Here is a 21,813-nt window from a genome sequence, read left to right as displayed (position 1 = left end):
GATATTTATACTGTGAATAGTAATTAAGAACTGAAAAACCAGTTGTATTATTTTCTGTGGGCTGCGTATTTGATGGCCGATATATTTGGTTAGGAAGCAGAAAAGAGCTATTTGTAGTCATTCCCGTTTCAAGGACTATTAGCAAAATCACAAAGAACTTGATAGAAACATGTATCTAGTGCATTTATTCTAGACACAAAGAAAACATTAATTTGGGTAGGCATTTATGAAACGAACACTCATTAGGGATTTTTGTCTCTAGTTTTGCAAAACCTTTGAAGTTTCAAAATAGGCTGCACATTGCCAATGTACTGAAAAACTATCCTACTTTATGGTTGCAAAACAAATGATGAAAAATACATTTACAGTCTTCAGTGAAAAATAAAATCACCTAAGGAAAAGAAAAAGATCAAGTATATACATACATACATATACATTTACTTGAGATACTGAAAACATATTTCGGATATGCTCATTTTCTCTCTCTTGACCAAAGCAGAATAGCTCTTCTCAGCAAGATGCTGCAGGTAATGTACCAAGGAGAAGTTTTTTTTTTTCAAATATATTCTCTAGATAGTGTGGAAAAATGAGGTTTGGCATGATTTCTAAATGTGAGCTTGTGCAAATCCATGTAGGTCTACTTTAGCCAGAAATACTTCAAGCCTTCTTCTATCTTTTGAAATAATATAAAATGTTTTCTTTAAAAATTATTAATATCTTTAATATCTATCTTGTCACATTCTTATGTAATAATACTAATCCAGGTGCATATCATACACTCTTTTTTTTTTTTTTATTTTTAAGCACAGGATTTGTTCAGTTGCTATAATGACATTTACCATGAGGACCCTGGTGATGTTTTTTAGCATTAAAATACAACACTCAGTTCCAGAAGGTTTTTTCTCCCCTTATACCTATAAAAGGAAGAGTCTTCATGCAGATAGTGATTTAAGCTAGCATATTCTGACAGTTCTTATATTAATCGAATTGTTAATAACCTATATATTTCCCTACATATTGTAGTACATAAGGATATACTACAAATTCCTTTGCCTTCAAATAGTTCCATACCTTCAGGGAATTTCCAAAGCAGGACACATGCAATGTGCTGTGTGTTGGAATACATTATCTCTGTTGTTAGATTATTCAAACAGAAACTGAAAAAACTACTTCTTCAGCAGTGCTTATGCAGTGTATTTTTTGTTGCAGTTCATGTATGTGAACTTATTGTTCTGTGTACCTTCTGTTAAGATATCCTCCCATGTTTAAGACTACAAAATATTAATGGAAAATGGGTCATATAAGCAGGACGGCGTGTTGTAAATGACCTGAGACAAATAGCATGTGTTGACTCCTTGGCTGGCTCAGGTTTTTGAAATCTAGACAGAATCCACAGCCTGATCATTAAAGCAGAAAGAGATTTAATCTGTATAGTTTCATCATCTTGTTACAATCTTTGTTATAGGAAAGGGAGAGGGAACCTTGTGCCATTTTCAGTTCTTGTTTAATATCTTCTTCACAGGAAAATGCTGCCAGGATATTAAACTCATCTGTTCTTTTGGATAATAAGGATGTAATGTACCATTTTGACCTTTCCAAATGCTGTGTTTCCAATTGCTGTTCATTAGATTTTTTTTTTCTTGATTAAAGTCTCACTAACCTGTAGAAATAGAATGAAACAAGACCTAGTCAAGACACAGCATATCAAGCATGATCAAAACAAAACCACACAATTGTACAGCTCAAGGGCTATAACAGATATTAACACTTAGTGTGCTGTATCATTGCTATGTTCACTCATAACAAAGAAGCTAAAATAATGTTTATTTAAATTCTTCACATGCTAATGCAGAGTCATAAAAGAGCTTTTATTTGACCGAAAGTTAATCATGAGAATAAGAAAGACCCTATTTCTGGGATCATGCAGAAAAGTTTCTGAGATGAAGTCATAAGAGAACTGAATTATAATCCTCAAATGGAAATGTAATTAAATGATAAAATATATATGACTGAGGGGCAGATTCTGTTGACCTTATTCATAGATTTTTTAATTCAGAAATAGTTATTAAGGGCAGAAAAAGCTATACATTATTGTCTAGTTAAACCTCCTGCGTGGTCTCAAAATATTATCTATCAACCTCTGTAGCTTCTGTATGAGATGTTGGATATCTTTCTGACAGACAGAGATTGCTCCAATGGTTTAAAGCTCTCATTGTTAATTTTGTGAGGGGGGAACAGACTGGAATTCTTGGCTTCAGCTAATTACACATTCCTTACTCCTGAATTAAAGAGTTCTTAACTGTCAAAAATCCTTTTTGCCTGTAGGTACCTGAAGGCTGTAGTCAAGTAACTTCTCAGTCTTCTCTTGACTGAATTAATAGCTAAGAATTTACTTTGTGTTTCAGTATTGGTACATTTTCCCTAATTTTTTATTTATTTTAAAAACTTTTTCTGTACATATTTTTGATTTTCCATATTCTTTTCAACAAACCGTAAAAAAATCAAAACCATAAAAAATCTGAGCCAATGTCTGAATACTATTTACTTATTTACTCTTACAAAGATTACATTTGTCTTTAAATAGCATCCCACTCACAGTTGACGTCCAACTTATATCTATAGTGATACTGTGTCCTCAAAACTATTACTTTTGTGGCTAACTCAGACTCAAACCAATATAAACTATTAATCAAACCAAAAAATAAGATACAAGCTGTCTCTATGTATACAATTAAAATAAGTTAATACACTACTCCCTTAATTTTGTTATCTGTAAGTGTCCTCATTAATGGGACTTTTAACTGCAAGTTTAACACTTGGTTTCTGGTTTCTACTTTCTTTTCAACAGTGAAGTGGTTTTACCTACAGTTTAAGCTCTGGCCAGGAGAAATGCCCAGCCTTGGTACTGATGTTACAGAATTACATATACACTTGGTGGTGATAAAATGACTGCTAATGGTGCTCCTGAGAGAGAATAACTCAGCGTTGATGTCGATGTTATGAATGCCTCCTGAGAGGCTGTTTTATCTATCAGAGCAATCTCTTAACTGTTGTTTACTTTTCCTGTCTGTGTAGATCAGTAAGCATTTTAAAAGCACTAGGTAAGAATCTCTCTATTAGCACTTATCAAATGAAAAGACACAGTAGGAAAAATATATTGTTGTAACAGAGGAAACTGCTTAGTCTGGGCAGTGAATTCCTTTAAGTGGTTTGTAACACACCCGTAAGCATTAGGAGATGAACGTAGAGATGCAATGATAGGTAACAATTCACATGATTCTCTGTAGGAAAACAGATTAGTATCATCAAGAAGAGCAGTAGCCTAAAGTTCTGTGTATAACACACTTCCTTAGATGCATTTTTTTCTCAAGCCTGAACATTAGTATTAATGAAAAATACATTTCCCCAGAAAAGACGCAGAACTCCAACAAGTAGTTGTAGCTGCAGGTTATACCAGTTGGTTTCTGCAATAATTCTGGGTCCCAGAAGAAGGCAAGTCATCAATCAGGAAGAATGTACAATGAAGCTAGATACTGTATTAACTATTTTCTCACTTTCAATTCATATAGACAGCTCAGTATCAAAACAAACTAGCAAAGCCATTCAGAGATCTGGTATTCATATGGATACACATGAGGTTTGCCAGGCACATGCACACACACATATCATCACTGAAATGTGGACTTACAACCTTTTCTAGTGTCTACATATTTGAAACAGCACATCATGTGTGGCACATCACCACCCACTGTCCTGTTCTGCCCAGGGTTGCCTTCAAGGGCATTCTTATCAGAGGCACTAATGATTATACGTACGAACTAATTACAGAGTAATTAGTTCAACCTAACCTCAAGTAACCACACAAGTCATGAGAACCTCCTGCTGAATCTAGAGATTCCTTGGAGGAAACATTTCTCCTCTTTCTTGATGAACTGCAATCCTTGCCATGCTTTCCTAACAGGGCAGTACGTCGATAAAAAACATGGAACTCCCCAGCACTGTGCATGGTTACTTTGCCCATCTACCCATCAGATTTGTGGTAATCTGAATCTGCCCATCTGCCCATCAGATTTGTGGTAATCTGAATCTGTTTAAGGATCATGATTGTTTTGTTTTAAGCTATTAAAAAACCAGCCACCCGTGCAATGGAGCCATATGGCTCTTCCTCTTCTCAGATTGAGATTGCTGTCACTTACCCTACTCAAAGTGCTATATGGAGAATTACACTAATACATTTTATTGACAGCAAGACTAGATGTTTTGCTTTTTTCCCTAATATTAAGCCTACATAAACTCCAGCATAATTGATTTTATGTTTTGTTTTCATGGAACTGTGAAAACAGAGTCCACAGAATAACAAATACCATTCAAAATGAGAAGGAAGAAAGAGTGAAGTCTAATTAAACAATTGTCTAAAATCAAAATATGTCATTTCAACAAAAAGTAATTAATGACAGCTTTACTTTTTGAAGGTTCTTTTACTCTGAGAAGTAAAATTTAGGTAGAAAACTCAGTTTTCTTGCCAGGCTCTTGAAGAAAGGACAGGGATTTTACATGAGAAATCTCATCACGTTTATGAAACATTTTTTGTGCCCCCAAATATTTTACCAGTAAGACAAACCCAAGAAAAGTAATTTAATTTTATTAATGGATTATAACATTAGGGTGTTTTTTGTTTGTTTGTTTGTTTGTTTGTTTGTTTTTTCTTTCCTTCTTGTTTCTTTTCTGCCTTTTAAAATTTTGGGGTTTTTTTGAAAAGTCATACAATTTTCACAAAGGCTAAAAATAGCTCAGCCTCTTCTCTTAAGACATTAACTATATATGTATCCTATAGGACTCAGCTTTCATGGTAGTTGTATGGATTTCCTGGAAGCAAGAAGACATTTACATATCCCATCTCCAAATCCCACTTTATGCTTGCTTGGAAAGCCACTAGATACTCATATTTACTTTTATTTCATGAAAATTTACTTTATTTTTCATAAGCAATGAAGCAGCCCACAATCACTGACCCCTTTTGATAAAAGACAAGCCTTTTAATTCCTGCTGGGTACTTGCTAACCTTGCAGTACTCATCAAAGTGGCATGCAGGTATACCTTATGAATACAGGTACTCAAACTGAACAACAATGATGAAGTAAACTTGGCTCCTTAAAATACAAATGAGTAAGAATTCCAAGGTATGCCTGAAATTCTACAAATATTATTCATAAATTTTTCACAAAAAATGTGACTTTAATATTCACAAATAAAAATACAACCAACAACAACAACAAAGGTAAGAACCCGAAGAGTTCCTACTAATGGTGGCTGTGATTGGCCCTACTTTGCATTTTGTGAAATTAGGAAGAGCTGTTCTTTTCTGTGCAAGAAGTACAAACAACATTCTGCAACAGAGACTAATCCAAGGTTTGAGATGCTCTATGCCAGTATTGTGGTTGTCACAGACAAAGTCCCAGACTAGAAATCAGAAGTATGTTTTTCACCCACGTTTGTGTCCTGCTTGCCTGTCACAGTCCAGGATGGCGTAAGGGTATGTGCAGACACAGACACCCACAGCCACAGCCACATTCTCAACTCCTACACTCATTTCATGTCTACAATGAAAGAGGTTCAGGCCTTACTGTTCTGATCTTGCTCACATGAATAAGTAAGTCAGGTGACAAAATCTGGAAAGATATGAATTACAGGACAGTAGAATTATAAAAGCAAAGGCCAAATATCTTACTGTAAAAACTATAAATACAAATGCACTATACTATGTAAATTCTAGTGTCATGGTGATGACCATAATACAATGCAATTTGATACTGTTTTTAAAGACATTTTTGGCAAGACTAAAGGTAATAAAAAAGTAGATTTTCCCTGAACGATGTCAGTTTACGGGTTATTTAAAATTATTAATATTAAAAGTCACAACTACTAGATATAGCTTCTTGTCCTGTTCGAGGCACAGGATAGACCCCCATCAGCTGAGATTTACACAGCTCATTATTCAACATGGCAAGAGCTACTTTCCCTTACCCCAGGGTTAAAGGGTTGTCTGTCAAAATTACATTCTGTTTTAAAAAGTGAAATAGGTGAATACTGACAATAGGATTCAGGGCACATTTTTTTATACTGTCTAGAATTTTGGATTTCCTATGACAAGGTAGGAATGAAAGCTAAACCTGCATATTTGCATAGACAAGAAGTAATTACTTTGTTAATTTTGGAATTGTATGACAATTCTAATGCACAGACCTAAAATTTAATATTCAACTTAACAACAAATTTGAAAGAATTCCTTTATTCTTACAGAGTATAATGAAATCCATTTTTTCCCAGAAATTAATAACATGAAGATAGAGCATGAAAAGAATGTATTAAAACAATTAAAATTGCACATAGGGGTATTTTACTGATTTTTTATTGTTTTGTAGCCATTTCAAAGCATCAACCATTTTATGTGGACAATTCCAGTCTTTTTTGAAACTTAGAATTTGCTTCCCAGCCAAACAGATATGTGGAATCAAAAAAAAAATTTGAGTGTACACTGAATACCTCTCACGACCATGTGTAAAGTGAGGCAGAATTCAGAGGAAGTGTGGCTGCTCCCCTGTCATCCTGCCAAAGGCAACGACTGGTGAGCACCTCAGGCTCTGAAGAAATGCTGTTTCAGAGACATCACTAACAGCTCCAATTTGCAGTTCCCAATCCACTCCCTTTAGGAGCAGAGGCTGTAGGAACAACCCTCACTAGGCAGGTTGACCTGGAGCACTTAGTTCCTTGATCTCCTGCTGTGGTCCTGGAGAAGCCCCCACAACTTTTGGAGCCCCTGGCATGAGAATGGGAACCATGGCTGGAGGATGACTTGGGAAGAGGAAGATTGAAAACCCTTAAACCCCACCTTAATTATGGATTATCCTGCTGGGATCCATACAGCCTAAAACCACAGCACAAAACAGAGGGGGCAGAACGTCCAAGATCCCTGTTTGTTCCCTGGGTCCTCAGCACCAACACCTACATCCTCATTCCCATTCTTCCCCAATATCTCAGTGCTCCCCAGCAGCTCTGTACTCAGTCCCTTCAAGAAAAAAAAACTGTCCAAAAATAAACTACTCTGGAAAAGAATTTCAACCTTCATTGCCTCAGCACTACGGTTTAAGCAGTTTGCTCATTGTTATAGCTTTAGTTTGTAGAGTGGAATATTCTGTATATCTCCATTCTGTATTAACATACATGCACTGCAAATATGACAGACAGCAATTCCAGATCGTGCTAAAAAACACTTAAACACTTTGGTGCAGTGTGATGCTAAAACTCTCTGTGTATAAAAACCAAATGGATTTAAATGATGGTACATATGAGCTTATGTTTTATACTTCAACTTTTTCCGGTATCAGATCCATATACTCTTTTAAAGGGGTAAAATAAATACCCTTTTGTTTCTCTGATTCTTAAGAGTATAAAATCTCACTTGCCCCATCACATGTGCATCATCACACAGCTGCATTATATGTGTAACATTGAACTGAAGGCTTGATTTCAAATCTCCTGAAGTCAGTGAGCATCAGTGAGGGTTTGTGTTGGCTTGAATTTGATCACTGCTGTCCTTTGTGGTGACTATGCCCAAAAGTCACTGCATTTCCAGTCCTGGATAAAGAATGCTAGTCATGCACATTAACACTGAAAGTGAAAAAATATGTACAAGGAGGTCAACAACAAAGAGTAAAGCTTTCCATTTTTTGTTAATCCAAACATTTGTGTTTCTGATTTAGGGATTAGGGTTCAGCAGATGCCAACTGTTTACATTTCAGGAAATGATACCTCTAGTATGTATGAAGGACTTGTCCTGAAGTGAGTCTGCTTGATCTCTATAAATATTTGGAGGTGGTGTGCTGCTTAAATGGAATTAATAAAAAACATGGAGATTTTTATTGGTACACAGACTACACTCCACAGAGCAGCAATGAACTGACTTCATGTAGCCCATTTATTAACCTGTCTTCTGTACTCTCATATATTTAGCATAGTACGATTTTAGTGACAAATCTTACAACGTATACAGCTATGATAAAACTCACTGAGGTGAACAGGAATGCTTACTGTAGTAAGATATGACTTTTTTTTTACATTTTACTTTCTTTGTCTGTCTGACACTGGAATTTCCTTATAGGTATCAATTCTGGGCATTGTATACAATTACTCAGAGTACTGGTAGAGAAAGGAGCATCTCAGAAACCACAACAGGCAGTTATTCTTAAAAGCTGATGATTTAATGACATCTTTTATAGCTTATGGTAAGTCAGCCCTTTGTGGTTTTAGTAAAAAGCTTAAATGAGTTCTCATATTTATTTTTCAAGGTAATTACATATATCACTCTTAACTGTCCTTCGCTCAGATCAGGATCACTCAAGTCTCTTTAAGTAAATGCCTAAATGTATTACTGTCTCCTCTTGTGTTGCCCTTCACTCTCCTTTTGTCCTTGACAAAATCAGTTTTGCTGTTCCTTTTTCAGATTCTCACAGAGAGCTAGTTGTGCAAATCATTTTCCATGTGACAGAAATATCTCCCCTTTTGTTGACAGGACAGGCATATGCAGTATTCTACTGAGCTGTGTGTACCTCTGAAGCCCATACATTATATTGTCTAAGTGAATTATTTTCCATCGTATTGTTACACCTGACTCATTCTGCCAGGTGAGTCCACATATACTGGGATGAGCTGAACGATTTTCTGCAGTTCACAAATATTTACATATTAACAGTTTTTTACTCAAAAGTATATTTAGGAGAATGCTAAACATACTACAATATTACAGAAAATAGTTCTGGGGTACAGACTGAGTAGAAATTCTGAGAAAGAGGTCTGCACCACAAGAACAGCAGACATAGATAACATTTTTTTATGTAATTCAGGATCTTTTTTTCCAGTGTTGTCACTATATGATGCATTAGATGAGTCTGCAAAAGTCTCATAGTCCTTGTACCCTCTTCTGTGGTGTTCTACAGAGATATAATTCTTTCTGATTTCATAGAAACTGCTCTCATAGAAAGTATTCAAAATACTTCCCACTCAACTACCAATTAAACAACCAGTCATAAAAAAAAATCTTACTCTTTGTACTATGTCACTATTGTCATAACTTAAAAATATCTCTGGACCAAGGTTGATTGTAAGAAGTCAAAAAGCTGGATGAGATTCTAATAACAAGCAGTAGGAATGACCACCTTGGTATTCATATAAAGTTTGATGCTGAATATACTTTAATTGAGGTATAAGACTGAAAGTGAAATTTCAATATAGGAAGTACACAACAATATAAGCAGGATAGATCTGAAAAGACAGTTAAGAAATTTCAGAGATTATGTTAAGGTGGGCAACTGAGAAATAACTGATATGCCAACATACAATTTGACAAAATGTGGAAAGATGTACTTCAGAAGTCTGGATTATATTATATATTCTTTGAATTTAAATTCACTGTATTCATAAATAATATCTAGAAGCCATTGTGTTCATCCCAATAGAAGCAGCTGCCTAATGCATAACAGACGTTCAAGAAACAGTGAACAGTTGAATAGGAAGCACAATTACAATATTAGATTGATTTATAGCCCAAAAGTGTGCTTTAGTCTGCATATAAAACACATGAAAAGTTCTAGTGGCTGAAGTGTCAGTGCTCCCTATTGATGAAAATCTTACTACTAATATAATTTAGAAACAAGCAAAACCAGAAGAGGTCAGAGAAAAACAATTTTTTTAAAAATGCAGAATGAGCTTGAACAAGTCACTAAGCCTAATTACTGGTAAGCACTGAACTGAATTGCATCTAATACATATCATAAATACGTGTTTATGTGCAATGGGAACAATCATAATTTCATTGAAAATGTTACTCCCTAAGCCATCAATAAGAATGAACACAGCAAACCCCACTGTAATCTTGTAGAGGAACCTACTCTTCTTAACGTTTAACAAAAACTCTAAAATGATGTGACATTTTATTAAAAAAAAAAGTAAATCCTTCCCCCTTCAAGACAAAAATGAGACATCAAATTCCTGAGACTGGGGAGGAACTTTCTCTGTTGCACAGTTACTATTTCTGGGGAACCTACCCCTACATTTAACCTGCTGATATTCTGAAGTTTTCACCTTAGCTTGTGTTTGGCCCTGGTTATCCAACAGGCCATCTCTTCCTGGGTCCATACCATCATTAGAAAGAGGTCCTCTGTTTATCAGTGTAATTGCTTATTTCACCAAATCCACCAAGCAAAAGTGAAAGGGGAATATACAGCACACTCCCAACACACGTAGTATTTATCCTGTGCTCCATTTCCTGAGAAATGAGGATGGTTCATGCTGATAGTTTTAGTTTTTAACCCTTATAAGAGAGTGATTCCAACGTGTGTTATTTCTTACTTATATAAACACTGATAATTTGTTGCTTATTTTAATACTCTGGGAAATGATGTGTTCATTACCAGCCTGTGTGTGACCACTGCTTAAAAGGAAGCAAACAAGCCAAAAGCTAGGTTCAGTTTGAAGCCTTTAACTTCACGTAGGCATGATGTTAAAGCTATACAGGGTGCAAAATCTGTTGCCCTGGAAAGGAAACTTCCTGGGCTAACATCCAGCTTTCTGTTCTTGTTTGGGCACAGGATTTTTCAGGAGTTGTTCCAAGTCATCCTTTAAGTCTGCATTGTCACCTGATTTGGAAGCTACTGGTGTTCCCTGGGCCTTTATGGGTACTTTCTATGCAAGCACTGTTATGAAAGCGCAATATGCCTTGCCCCTCGCCTGAATTTCAGTTGTCCCTGCTAGGTAGCATCAGAGACACACAGTTTTTTATTTTTCAGAGAAAAAAGTATTCCATCTTCTCTCACTTTTTGTTTCCAACTTCCATTTCCATCTTGAGATTCCTGCCCTTCTAACTTTCTTAGTGCATTTGACTAGTGAATAACTAAGAGAATTCAGTTGCTTGTACTCAGGAATTGCTGACCTAACTGAAGCCTTTGAACCTGTAATTATTTTTTAAAAGTCCTTTACTGCACTATGTTAAAAAAAGTTTTATATCCTAAAATGACACGTTTAGAAGTACATTAGAGGAGACATTCACAGCATACATCTGTGGGGATGTGTATTAAATATTACTTTACAAGAGGATGAAAGTGCATGGACTGAATCTCCAGCCTGGATAAGAATTGTAACCACAATCTATTTATACTGTGTGCTGGTTCTGTCTGCTTAATTTTCTTCACAGTCCCATGAAGGCTGGCATTTTTAAGTTGCAAAAACCTATGTGAACATCTCATATCAACTCCACTGGAGCCACGATTAGCAAAGGCAGGGTAAGAGAAAGGACAGGAAATTGCAGCTGTGTGGGAGATAGACATTTAAGAAGAGTATCTGAAAGACAAAATTTGATATACTGTTTCAGCAGTAGCGAATCTGCTCCCTAAATGAGGCCTTCAAGAAAAAATCCATTTCTTGAATGGCTGGTCAACTGTGCATTAAGGAAGACTTTGGAACTGCATGTGTTATTGCCCAATTTCAGACATTTTTGCACAGTGAAGTTTAAAACAGCCATTTAAATTCCAGACTCAGGAGATATCCTGTGCAATATGCATGCGTTATCAGAAAGACAGAAGGGAAGCAAGAAAGGTGACAACTTTAATTGGATTAAGAAATGTTAGGGGACTAAGGAAAACTCTAATGGGAGAGGAAGGTCTCTTTCAGTAGACTGGAAACTAAAATGGAAAAGCTGGTAAAACTAAAAATCTTTTTCTGTGGTCAGAAAAGGCTGTACTTCTCCTATGGGACATTCAAAAAACAGGTCCTACTTTCTCAAATAGCAGAAGGAGAAAAAGTAGAATTATGATATTACTTGCTGGGATGAATGAAGGGGTATCATTTTCTGCAAAAGCTTGGATCATTCTGTGTGGTTAGCATCCCATCCAATTTACAAAATTCAAAGAAGGTTTACAGAGAATACATCAGAACACTTGCCCTTTCTCTTTTCAGGGTGGGCTAGAAAGAAATCAAATACATTCTGTTGAGAACTCTGTGTTGAAATTTTGGCTTTGCCAGCTCAGCACGGCTATCATAGCCCACAGAGGGTAATCTGGAAATCCACAGTGACTCCCTCTCCATGTTTTTGTTTTGCTTGAATACAGTAGGCTAGGACTCTCTATGGACACTGCTCATGCTTAGTCTGTCATCTCAAGGGATCCCAAAGAAAGACTTGACATTCTGCAATACTTTGCTGCTGCAGCATCTTACTCTGCTTCAGTTATGTTGGCCATTCTTACAAGTTATTCTCAACAGAGTACTTATGGAGGGTGCAGCATTTACCAGATTCTCCATAATCTTGTTCAAGTTCAGAAAAATATGTAAAAAAAAAGTCAGGTTTTTTTTTTCCCCCTCATTTCATGTATCAAGTCTAAGGAATGATTTATTCTTCTGGGAAATCTGTAGAACAGTATAAATACAGGAGTGGAATACTAAGAGCCTTACCAACTTATTCCAAAAAATGATGCATCTGAACAATAGCTGGGCAACAATTCAAAAGAGACATAATAATAAGAGAAAGGGACAACTGAGGAAAACTGTGAAGACCAGAAGGTTGTGAATGTAGGAGTGGGAAAAAAAATTTCTGGCCTGTAGAAGCATAAATAATAGTGATGAGACATAAATCAAAAAGTAGCCACTTGATTTTCAGGCTGAGGTTACAGGACTGACAATAAGAAATTTATGTTTTTACTTCTGTGTGGAGTCATCTGATTGGAAGTTAATAAGGAACAAAAATTTCGTGCTCAAGATGCCTTTTAAAATGAAATCAAATTTCAAGGAGAGTTGTGGTTTGAAATGCAACATTTATGTCTACCTTTCAAGGCAGTGTTAGAAGAAGATCCCTCCGTATCTTCCTTAGTAGCTTTTACATTAGCACATCATCATATACTCAAGTGCAAAATTACCATGATAACAAAAGAGAAGGGGCTCTTTTAATTTGCTTTGCTGTTTTGAACATTCAGTGACCTGCAAAATCTGGATAAAAGCCACTGGTTTATTACTCAGTAGAAGGCTTTAGAAATATCTCTTTGCTTTTACAGAAGTCATGACCGCCCAGAGTTGTGAAATTTGGTGATTACTACAGAATGTTAAGAATAAACACTGGCACCACTGATGTGCCTTGTATACGCTAAAAACAGGGTACAAAATCTACTGGATTGCATAATATTCACTTCTTACCTGGAGAAGATTTAGAATCTTATTCAATGGAAATAAGAGAATGAATGGAAAGCAGTCAATAAGATTAAACCCACTCTGAAGCACAAAGCCATAGTCAATGACTCGTGATCTCACTGCCCATGTCCCCATCGATGCCGTTTCTTTAGTCTATGTAATTCACATATATTCTTCTCATCTAGCAGTTCATGACCTTGTTTAAGTATTTAGTCTTTTCCTTCAAAACTCAGATTATGGTAACATTACTTTTTTAAACAGCAATGAAATGTATTATACATGTGTGAATCTAAAGAAATATATTAATTCTGAAATGGTACCTCTGTTTACTAAAAATGTTTAGGTAAATCCAGTTTAATTTTCACATCTTTGTTTCAAGTACCCCAAAAGAAGACTTATGCTGAAACCGCGGTATAATTTTAGCATGCTTGCTTACTCCTTCATCTGATAGCCTCTGATCTCTAACATCTGTATTGTGTCCAGTATCACAAAATAAAATGTGTACTGTTCTTTCCTCAGCTGATCCCCTTGCAGGATGTTTCAGGGTGTCTAATAGATGGAGACATTACTTCATTATACAAATATGAATCTCTGGGACTTAGCTCCTATTTCAAGTGACAACAGAAACTGTTTAAATGTTTCTCATACTTAAAAATATCTCAAATTCAGTATTTCTATTATGACAAGATTCATACTAAACTCCTACTGAATAAATAACATATGCACTGTTATTGAATAAAAAGAGCTGCATATTTAAATAGAAGGAACTGAAGTATTGTTTTAAAGACAGTTGAGTCTTGAGTATTGTTTTAAAGACAGTACCACTTTATTAAATTATATTGTAGCCTATGCAAAATATTGCAATATATTTAAAAAACTAAGATTATAATTAGCTTTTTTTAGTTGATGAAACTCCATAAAATACACTGGCATTTATTTTAAGCTATGTTTTTCTGTCTTCTAGATCCTGAGATTTATATAATAACCCATAACTGGAGGAAAGCAAAACACAGAATCCACTTCAACCTGTGCAGTCAAAACCAGTGGCTGAAGTCTGCATGGATAGTTAGGAGAGCTGTGTGGAGTCAGTACAATAACAGTGTGCTAAATTTTGCCACTCTTCTTCTAACTGGGACAAATTTTCAGACTGTTCAAATTGCTATCACACTCTTGACACTAGTGCAATAAAATTCTGATTTTAAACCCATGAGGATTTGCTCCAGTAGTATTGCTGTGTATGAAACGTCACATTGTGTTGTCATTATCTTCTGAGCATGATATTACTCGATGTTAGGAGTGATCACAATGTAACTATTAGGAATTGCATCGTGGCTGGCCTCAGTGGTATCTTCTAAAACCAGAGTTTTTTCTGGCAATCCTCTTGTTTTCTTCGCTGTTGTCAAAAAGACTCAAGTTGAGCCAGCAGTGTGCTCTTGTGGCCAAGAAGGCCAATAGTATCCTGGGGTGCATTAGGAAGAGCACTGCCAGCAGGTTGAGGGAGCTGATTCTGTCCCCCTACTCAGCCCTGGTGAGGCCTCACCTGGAGTGCTGTGTCCAGTTCTGGGCTCCTCTGTTCAATGTGCTCTAGGACAACCCTGCTTGAGCAGGGAGGTTGGTTCAGCTGACTCACTGTGGTGCCTTCCAACCTTACCCATTGTGTGATTCTGTGAAATTCCTTCCTTCCCAAACCTGTGTATGTGGTTAAATCAAAGGTTAAATCACCTTTGCTGGAAAAGAAGATGGCAGTTCAGTATCCTAATCCTTTTGGGAGAGAAGTTGAGATCTGCACTTCAGGAAACTTTCAAGCCTACAGGAATGGAGGCCTATGACAAGAGTCTGGCATAGAGTGAAAGTCTTTCAGTCACTCATACCCCACTCCTTGTCTGGAGACAAATCCAAAAGAAACTGTGTTGAATTTGCCTCTAAGTTTGTGAACAGTGAGAGAGGAAGGAAGGATGAGCAAGGGCACAGTCTGCCCAGATAAATGGTTGTCAACTCTACTCATGGACCTGTCAAACGCAACTATGCAAAGTCTTCTAAAGCAGGAAGCGGATTTGATACCAAAGGCTACATACAGGCAGCAGCTCTTAACTCAGAGCTTATGTAAGTGCATATATATATGACAGAAGCCTCTACTTAAACCAGCCTGGCAACAGCTCTCCTTCTGAACTGTGGTACGTCTCCAGAGATCCTTATTCAATTATTAATGCATCTGCTGCTAATTTCATCATCCAGAGTGTGAATTTGTCTTTCCACATCGAGCTCTAAGGGAAGTTTGTAAGAAATATAGAACTTGTCAGCACATGAGAGTCAACACATTACTGCTGTGCTGCAGCCATTTATAATGAAACTAAAATGAGCACTCACTTGTTTGGCATTAATTTAATGTCCCACTTAGCTCCTATCAGACGTAAATAGCTGCTTCATCCATTTAAGCATTTCTGTTCGTGCACATAATGAAGTACTCTGTACCTGTCAAGTAAGCAGAATTCATAACTGAAATAAGAAATGGATGAGGAAATTCAATGTTCTTAATATTAAGCCTCTATAGGGGTAGCATAAGACTTTTTTTTTTGGTCTCTCTAAGATTCACCTTTTATCCCACTCTTCAGAGACCATATGAAGACATGACATGTACACACATTAGTATGCCAAAAACGTTTCTAAAACGAATATCTATTCAACTGATGGCACAATTAACAAAAGCTGCAGTTGTTGAACACATGCTATCACAAAATAAATTAGCTAGCCAACCTCTTGGTATTTAAATGTTTTTTATGTGCTCTATTTTAGAAAAACAGTTTATTTTAAACAGCATTCTGGTTGTGATCATCCTCTCTTGAGGAAATTTTAATGAGAATGAATGGAAGTAATGACTCCTATTACTCACTGTCATTAGCATAAAACATTAGAAACGACAATATTTATAACAGGCTATGACATGACAATTAAAATATGACTTCCTATCACTTGTGTATGCTTCGGCTACAGCTGGTTGCTATTTTCTAAAGTTAAACTGATAGAAGTCTGGTAATGGTATATTTAATAGCATGTTCATCATCATATCTAATTGTTTTCCACCACAGGGTATGAAGCTTTATATCCTCTATCAACCAAAACAAACAGCCATACTGCTTAATGGCTCTTCAATTAATGTTTATGGTGCTACTTTTATAACCTGAGTTACAGGAAAAAAAAAAGAAAGCAAACCCTCCAAGAAGCAATTTAAGAACTTCAGAAGCTTAATGGGACTTCAACCAATACCAAAAACTATTACAACATATGTAAGGTCCCACACTTGAGGACGTGAAATAGAAGACACTAAAAAGACATTAAAAAGACATTAGAAAATACAAATAGAAGACATTAGAAAATTCTTCCAGCACAATGGTATAACTGCCAGGGGAAGGGAGAACAGACCTTCATATAGAGAAAGGTGGTTGAGGGACTTCAGGTTGGCTGCCTTGCAATTGCTGTTCCTGCTGTGTTAAAACAGAGAAGATCTGTTCATCTTAAGAACATCAAGGTCAGACTCTGTTGTTCAAACTGCGAAGTTATTCCCCTGAGAGTGATTTGCCCTCAGTAACCTAGATGCTTGCCACCTACTCATAATTCTTTCCCCTATTTAGCAGAGCTCATGCTGATTAAAATGAAAGAACAGCACAAAGACAGGGTTCTCTGGAACTGCCTTGGTGCATATTAATTTTTGTCTCTCCTTTTTGTAAGAAATTTCTAGAAAGCAATGTAAAACTACTGTAAATATGTTTTCAGTGGAGAGTTGTCATTGTTCTGAATTATGAAAATAAATGATTTCTGGCTTGGCTCTTAATTGTATGTAGCAGTAATATATTCATTTAAAGCTTCCCATCAGACACTACGATTTCTGGCTTTTAGTGATGCGTTACAAGCCTTTACTTCTCTGACACTCAGGCAATTAATGATTGACACTCCTCAGTCCCCCAAAGTAGATGGACAGAATTAGACAAGAAAGAAACAGACCTGAGGAGTGGTGAAAATTTCTTTTCTGGAAATGCACGTTTTTTCACACTGCAAACTCTGACTGACACTCATTGCAGCAAATATATTTTAATAGAACTGCTGTTACTGTGCCTCTCCTCCAAGTCCCCAGGAATTTTTTTAGATCAACATGGTGTTCAGAAACAGGCAAAAAAATGCTCTGCAAAGTTTAAAGGCTGTCAAGCCTTCTTGGCAAATTCCCTCCTAGAGCACAGCTGAGAAATGACAAACTTATCACCTGACTGGCTGGTGTTTAAAGCTGACTGCTTTTGATTAGGAAGCAATGAACCTTCCCTTCTGCAGTCTATTCTCTGTTCCATAAGCACCTCTTCACTGAAAATTATGCAGTTGAACTGATTTGAATTTGATTACTGTAACCTACAGTTTTATTATTTATTATTTGTTTTACTGCACATTTAGGAGAATGTCAGGATAGTTACAGACTTACTTTTATTTCACATGTATTATTGCTCGAGATTTAAAACAAATCCAATGATAATATATGCCTGTATTGCAGTTACTCACTTCTTGTACGTTGCTCCATGTGTACTCACACCCTAATTCCTCTCTGCTCCAATGAGAATAGGATGAAAGCAATCCTGCTTACTCAAGGACAAAGTACTGTGTCCCCAGCAGGTGAGCTGAGCTAGAAGTTACTGTGAACTGCAACAGCCAACATCTTTAATGGAAAACTCCTGTATTAAATCCTATGCTGCAGACTGTGATATTTCAACAGCCAGTGCTGAGCTGGAGCGCTGCCACCAGAGGTGCGTGCATTAAACACTGAATTGCTTTTTCAGTGTCATCAGGCTTCATGAGTTGCAAATGCGAGTGCTCTGGGAAGCTTAGTACACTTTTATCTTGTGACAACCTTTCAATTCTATGTCCTTTCACATTATTACATAACTTCCAATGATCTGCACTGTGGACCTCCGTAATAAAAATCCATTTCATGTCTGAAGAATACAACTTCTTTGGTCAGTCAGTTTAGACACAGAGGGGAGAATGCATTTGACCAAAAACAAATGCTGAGTGGAGTCAGCTGGTCAGGTCAATAAAAGCTAAAAATATTTGACTTTGAGAGAAAAGAGAGTTCAGGACACAGCCTAAAGGCTAGATTCAGCCCTAACTAAACTGTAGCAGGGTTATAAGGAGAGATTATTTACTCAAACTTACATGTTGCAGAGAGGTTACATCTTTACCTACAGAACTTGCCAGTAAGGTCTGGGAATAACTGGCACCCTAACATCTTTATTAATAGTATGGTCCACAGTATCTTATGTATACTCAGCTTCATGCTGAGTATTCTCCTACATTTAATTTTTTTAATCTTGAGAAAAATGCATATACTTACATAATTTATGTTCTCATTTACTTACCTGATTTTGGAGATCCTCACTACAGTGTAAGAGTACAGCAACATATTCCAGTCATTAGGGATTCTTTTAGAAAAATAAAGGAGGCTCACTTCAGCTGCAATTCCAGCTATTAGTAAAACATTAGTGTAAAATATGCATCTTCAGTAGTTCTCTGGTTTTCATTAATACCAGCTGGCTGTCTCAGAATCTGTAATATATTAAATTCCACAGTATCTGTATAAAGATGCAAGACAAGAAGTACAAGAAAGATGTTTGGGTCAGGACATGTAGGTCTTGCATGCCAGTGATGACTCCTGATTTTTGAGAACCTGAAGTTAAGGCTAGTGAAACCTGCAGCTGTCAGTGCTTCTGAAAACAAAAGTATGTCTTCAATGCTCAAATACAGATAGAAATGCCTGATCTATCTTTTGAAAATGTTGAAGGTTATCAACAGAAGTGCCTTCTCCAAAACAAATCTCGTACTTTACTAAACAAACAATTAATCAAAAAAGCCAGTGGAGGAAAGAATTAGTGAAGGTTACAGAAGTACAGAAAACCCACTTCCAGGAAACTCCATAGGACAGTTTCCATGAGGTGAATGATGCACACAGGGAGCTCAAAGTGAAGCCTTGAATGGTCTGTGCAAAGCTCTAGTGCATTGGGCTGTGCTTCTCTATGACCACTTTCAAACTCTTGCTCCACAACAGAGCATGGGGTACAAAACAGGTTTATCTCAAATTCCAAAGACTAGCATATGTATCAAGCCTTGTGTTCTTTCAGCTTTAACACAATTTAATTAATTATATGATATGACAAGATACACACAATCTGTAGCTTTTAATGAAAGTAACTCCCCCAAATGAAATTTAAAACTTTTGTCCCTTAGAAGTTTAATTATTAAGGTTGTGATTAACTTCACCCAATCTCAGTTACCTAAAAGACAGCTACACAGAGTACACCAGGTATTTAGTCACATTTTCTAAACAGTGGAGAGAGTTTCATACCATTTGTTTTTTTGACATATACCTGAAAAGGGGCTAAATTGTCCTTTGGATCAGAATTGAGTATAAATACATTTATATACACATATATACAGCTGAAAAACAAGAAAATCAGAAATTGCAAGAAAGTCATGGAAGTAGATGAACCTTGGTATTTTGCTATGAAGTCCTGGCTTGCTCAGGATGGGGAAAAATCATGACTTCCCTTTCTTCCTCTATAGATTTTTGTTAAACTTCTAGAAATCTAAGCAGGGTCTTCCAACTTCCTGGAACACTTTATCACTTATTAAAACCTGTAGTTACCAACTGAAAAGGAATCACTACTCTCAAGTTTCCAAGAATACTAAGTTATTTTCTTTAGGCAAAGAGTAAAAATCATCACCTATTTCCAAGTCTTAAATGGAGGCCATCTTAGGAAATTAATCCAATTGTTAGGAATTCGGGCTCTAAGTAAAGGTATTTTAGTTCTGTGTGATACAGAGCAAACAGCTTCATCCTTCTTGTTCCATTTGCCATGTGCAAAGCACAAATAATAATAAATAGAAACATTTCTAAGAGCCCTAGATTACTATTTACAAAGTGTTAACAGACTTAACTATAATCTAAGTAAACCCTTAAGAAACCTGCATATTCTCACCTGTTTCTATCTCACAGCCTACGTAAAACTGGAGTGTGAATACTCTCACCTAGGCTTTATTTCCAGCTCTAGCTAGGAAAAAGAATCTTGAAAAATACACCGATTTTTTTTTTTTCTCAAGTCTAGAATCATGTTAGGCTTAAACAGCTTTTGGCTGCATTCTCTTAGCTCTTTCCCTGCAGACAAAAATCTACATCTAAAGCAGTGCATAGTTTATAATATCACCAGTTGCAAGAGCAAATCCAAAAACAGCGTGGGTAAAAAAAGTGTCACCACTTTCAGAAGTCATGATGACAGGGAATGGGGTTCTATATGAGGACTTCACGCTGCTCTGCAGTGAAGACTGAGCTTCAGGTCTGTATTCTGGGGTGCAGTCAGGAGGAGCAAGGATTGTGGAAGCGCCTGAGGTATAGGAAGTGTGTACAGCTGCAGTGTGACTCCACATTAGTTTTGATATTACTTTTTTTAGCCAGCTGAAAACTTCTCAATGTCATTATCTACCATCAACAAAGGCTGACAGTGGTCTTTTGTTTTACAAGCTGTTTGCTGAAGAAAGCTCATTTCTAATAACTAAATGTAATAATTATATTTTTCTATGACATTATGTCTCTATAGAAACTTACTTTAGAAAAATACAACTCAGTATTAAGTGTGGAAGACTTAGGCTATGTTAGATTTGTAATTTCCAATATAATTAGATGATTTTCTTTAGTATATACAGGAGGACAGAGCCTTTAATTACATGATGCCTTACTACCCTTCTCTCCACAAGACCTAACTCATTCTGGATATAGGACTGAATTAAATATTTGTAACTGTCTTACACTCTAGTGGTCTGACTCTTTTTTGTTTACTATTTTTCATCCAAATGGTTGCTGGTATAGATTTATTTACTTTCTTACAGATTTCCATTGTCCGTAGTTTGTTGCAACAGTGCTACAGTAAATGAACCCTATAAAATTTATAAATATATGTTCACAGCAGTGCAGTGAAGATATCAATATTTTCATAGATGATCAAGATCAAAAAACCCCAGAATCTGCAAAATCTGGTTTTTTAGAGACCCTAAAAACATGACCATCTCAATGAACTAACTCATAACAAGGAGAGATGATTTCTTCAAATATTTGGCTTTTAAAAAAACTATTTGTATGTTCAAAATACTGCACAAATATAGTTTTTTTATTATTATGTTACTTATGTGAGAAAGATGATTAAATATTATATTTCTTTATGACAGAAAGAGTGTAAGAACTTAGATACATTATCCTCTCTCAAAGTAACGTGCAGCACAGGTATCTCTATATGAGCTCTTTTCCAATGGCAAACATAGGGAGAACTAGTTTAAAATAATCCTATTTTTTGCAGACTGAGATGATCTAATTACGTCACATTTGACATAAACTAAAAACATACAGAAAAATACTACAGCTCACCTGATAGACTGGAAGATCACTGTAAGTCTAAGTGGTGGCATATCCTAGAGAGGCTTGTAATGGTAGCCTGAGGTCCAGAACTCAGGGCTGTGGAGAGTCCCAACCTGAGGCTCAGTCCTTCAGAACCCAGTGATTTA

At 36.3% G+C, this 21,813-nt stretch overlaps 1 long non-coding RNA gene across 2 annotated transcripts; it reads right to left on the bottom strand.

Moving 5' to 3' along the window:
* Positions 1 to 1,404: 1,404 nt before the first annotated feature.
* Positions 1,405 to 18,826, bottom strand: LOC114066909. Of its 2 annotated transcripts, none has more exons than XR_003573259.1 (3): positions 18,624 to 18,826; positions 15,595 to 16,709; positions 1,405 to 1,660 (listed from the first exon to the last, which is right to left on the bottom strand). It is a non-coding gene; the product is annotated as an uncharacterized LOC114066909 (long non-coding RNA). The 2 variants fall into 2 exon arrangements; XR_003573258.1 differs by lacking the exon at positions 1,405 to 1,660 and adding an exon at positions 12,624 to 13,776.
* Positions 18,827 to 21,813: the final 2,987 nt, after the last annotated feature.

This window comes from Empidonax traillii, unplaced genomic scaffold (genome assembly GCF_003031625.1).
Source record: "Empidonax traillii isolate 1590-97213 ecotype Southwest subspecies unplaced genomic scaffold, ASM303162v1 scaffold829:size344425, whole genome shotgun sequence".
Classification (NCBI taxonomy): domain Eukaryota; kingdom Metazoa; phylum Chordata; class Aves; order Passeriformes; family Tyrannidae; genus Empidonax; species Empidonax traillii.
The sequence above is the reverse complement of the archived record's forward strand: the minus strand, read 5'-3'. Positions and strand labels throughout refer to the sequence as shown.